At 47.0% G+C, this 3745-nt stretch overlaps 1 non-coding gene across 1 annotated transcript; it reads right to left on the bottom strand.

Moving 5' to 3' along the window:
- Positions 1-1117: 1117 nt before the first annotated feature.
- On the bottom strand, positions 1118-1226 carry LOC120693622. The gene has a single exon (XR_005683080.1). It is a non-coding gene; the product is annotated as a small nucleolar RNA R71 (small nucleolar RNA).
- Positions 1227-3745: the final 2519 nt, after the last annotated feature.

Here is a 3745-nt window from a genome sequence, read left to right as displayed (position 1 = left end):
GCTCCAGCTGACTTGACGTAGGATAGAGTAGTTCTTTGTTTTATAGTTTCTCTCCTTTATTCCTTCCTCTTGGAGTGTGGATGTGTGCTGTGTCACATTACCCTTGCTTATTCTTTACCTGTACTTACCCCTGTTAGAATATTGCCTATTGCTTGAGGCACAATGTCATGGTTAATGTTGAGTACAATACCTTTGCCGCTACCGTCCTTTGGAACACAAATAAATGATGATACCCTTACTCTCCGGGTGAAATGCTACAACAGTATATCCATGCGCTTACGGGTCCATCTATAATTGTATTGATTATACCACGAGAGTGGTACCCCTTGGGTGCAGTTGCTAGGATGGGTTCGGCGTCCTCATTTCTAGTGATTGCACTAAGGACTGCCAACAGGCATTTCTAGCGCTGTTGCTAAGGATTAACCATTCCTAGTGATTGCGCTACGAAATGTCAACAAGCATTTCTGGCGCCGTTGCCGGGGACAGCATGTGAACAAAGATATTGTACTGATATTAATCTAGGCTTTGTACTCAGGATATAGTCTTTACTCTTTCAGGCTAATGTCACTTTATGTCTTCTTTTATTTTTGATTTGAAAGAACACAGGGGTAGTGTATGACTAGTTTCTCCCTGCCGGAAAACTACACAGACAATCCAGAGAGGCCTGTGAGAAGGGCACGACCTCGCGTCGTTCCTCCTCTCGCTATCCTCCCAGCACAGAAATCCATTTCGGAAGCACCACTCGTTCTTGAGGCTATGGCTGAAAAGACTCTCCGCGAGTTCTCCGTCCCCTCCACTGACAATGTGGCCACTGACCCCAACATCAATGCGGGGGACGTGAACTTCGAGCTCAAATCAAGCCTCATCAACATGGTGCAAGCTAGCCCATTCTGTGGCAAGCCAAATGAGGATGCAAATGCACATTTGCAGAATTTTCTGGAGCTCTGCGACACTGTTGTCATACGGGGTGTCGCCGCTGATGTAATCAAGCTTCGTCTGTTTCCCTTTTCCCTCCTAGGGAAGGCGAAATAGTGGTTTTACAAAGAAAAGGACATCAACACCTGGGCCAAATGCTCCAAGGTGTTCCTCGCAAAATTCTTCCCGCTGGGCAAAACAAATGCCCTGCGTGGGAGAATTTCAAGTTTCCAGCAGACAGGGATGAAATCCATCCCAGAAGCTTGGGAGAGGCTGCAGGAATACATCCTGGCCTCTCCTCATCATGGCATGGACGAGTGGCTCATCCTGCAAAGCTTCTACAACAGGCTCACAACGACATCTCGAGCCACCATTGATGCCACTGCTGGAGGAGCCTTCCTCGACCTAACCATAGCCAAATCCCAAGCATTGGTCGAGAAGATGGTCTCCAATCAGGGGTGGAGTGATGAATGACTCCAACCCCGCACCAAGGGCATGCATACCGTCAAAGAGACGGATATGATTGCCGCAAAGCTGGACCTCCTAATCAAGAAGATGGAGGAAGGGAGCAAACAACCAATCCATTCTCACGTTTACGCCATGGGTTCGCACTTCACGTGTGAAATCTGTGGTAATGATGGACACTCGGGGAATGACTGCCCCCAAACCCGTGAAGGCTGTGCCTAACTTAACAACAACAACAACGGGTACCGTCCACAACAAATAGGCCAGGGGTGGAACTAGCCACGTCCAGCTTTTCAGGGTGGTAATAACTACAATCCTTCTTATAATTCGAATTTCAATTCAAACCAACCTCCCTTGAGAGAACTTGTTCTTGGCCAAGTTAAAATCAACGAAAATATAAATAAAAAGCTTTTGGCTAATGACAAATCCCTAGAAAGTTTAAATGTCAAGCTTGAAACTCGTCCCGGAGGCCACCATGTAATAACCATGCAGGTAGGTACTATCCCCCGAGGAACGACGTTTGGGACGTCATGGTAGCAGCGGTGCAAGAGGATCCAGGGGTCCCCATGATCAACTGCTCGATCTACATCAAACACTTCGAGCGATGCCTGTGCGATCTTGGGGCAAGCGTGAATATAATGCCCAAGATAATATATGAAGCACTTGAATATCCTGCTCTTTCCCCAACAACTATGCCCGTATAGCTTGCACATTCAACCATTCGGTATCCCAAAGGGATAGCCGAACACATTTTCATACGAGTACGAGACTCCTTCATCCTTGCCGACTTTGTGGTAATGGATATGGAGGGCGACCTCGGAGTCGACCTCGTACTTGGGCGACCTTTTCTAAGGTCTGCCAAGGCAAGGATCGATGTCAGAAAGGGATAAATATGTTTCTGTGTTGGAAGGGAGGATATGTTTTTCAGGTTCAAGAAGAAGGAAGAGCAGCGCTTCATGATTCAACAAGACAGTGAAGGGCAAGACTCTGTGGTGCACCAGAACCCCAGCCAGAACAATGACCCTCCGCACCTAAAGGAAAGAAGAAGGAAAAGAAGGTGTGGCGGAAGGTCGAGAGTTCGGCCTCGTCCAGTTCTCCAGGACGAGCCGACGAATGGTAAGAACGATGGGGAAAAGTTGTGCACGTCGGACATTAAATGACGCACCCTTGCCAAAGGTAAATTGGTATTTATCTCATATTTGTTTTCTCCGCTTTTCAACATTTTCTTTAAACCTTATTTGTTTTTCTCCACTGCATGTTTGAAATTTTCAAAATTATTTTCTGCATGCTGGAATTTTTTCTAGCACCTTTTCCTTAAACAAAAATACCAAAAACATTTTCTGAGTTTTGAAATCTTTTGGAAAAGAAATTTGAACATCTTTTCGAGCAAACTTTGGCCGTGCACCAAATTTTCAAAATATTTGACCGTTGACCCCAAAGGGGAGACCCAGCGGGCCCACCATGGGGCCGGCCGACCCCACAGGTCGGCCGACCCTAGGTGACCGTTGGGCGGGCCCCACCTTCTCCAACGGCTCCATAGCCGTTGTGGCCGGCCTCTTCCATGGTGCACGTGCCATCTTCCCTTTAAATAGAGGCCAGAGGGGGTGTGAAGCTCTCATGCTCACTTCCTTCACTCACACTCCCTCTCACAAGTTCTTGCTCGGGTTTCCATTGGATTTTGGCTCAAGTTTGGTTTCAAGAAATCTCTCTCTCTCTCATTTCTTTGTTGCAAGATTGATCACATATTTGGAGGAACAACTCTCGGGTAAGAATTTCATTTTGATTTTGCTAACATAACCCGAACCGAGTTGTTCTCGTTAATTCTTTTTCGTTCTTGTTGCAAGCATGAGAGGTGCAGGGCGGAAAATTTCCGAAGCTCTCAAGAGGATGATGAGGTTGGGCTCGTCCCATTCCCAGGGCGAGTCGAGCTCTCATCATTCCCCAGAACCTGCACCAACACCGACTACAATGGATTATGAGCAAGACGAACAAGAAGAATAGTTCGAGGAGCAAGCTGAAGAACCGCAAGCCGAGGACATGGAAATAGATGAAGATGATGCACCATACCTCGACTTGCAAGATGACCGTGAGCATCAAGCCTACGCCATGATCAAGAATCGAAGCTTTGGTCATACCAGAGCCTTCGATCCGGACCTCCTCGAGAAAATAGGTATGGACGTTGACTTCGCTCGTGTTTGGCATGCAGTTGGATGGGATGGTTTTGTCCCCGTTGAGGAGAATGATTCTCGTCTCCTTACCATCCAATTTCTTTGCACTCTTCGGGAGGTGGACGATGGTGTTTCTTTCTGACTTTTTGGAGTTGAACGCTATTTTAATTGGAGAAATTTCAGTCACCTCCTTGGTT

This window comes from Panicum virgatum, chromosome 9N (genome assembly GCF_016808335.1).
Source record: "Panicum virgatum strain AP13 chromosome 9N, P.virgatum_v5, whole genome shotgun sequence".
Taxonomy (NCBI): Eukaryota; Viridiplantae; Streptophyta; class Magnoliopsida; order Poales; family Poaceae; genus Panicum; species Panicum virgatum.
Note: the sequence above shows the minus strand (reverse complement) of the source record. Positions and strands in the feature narration are given on the sequence as shown.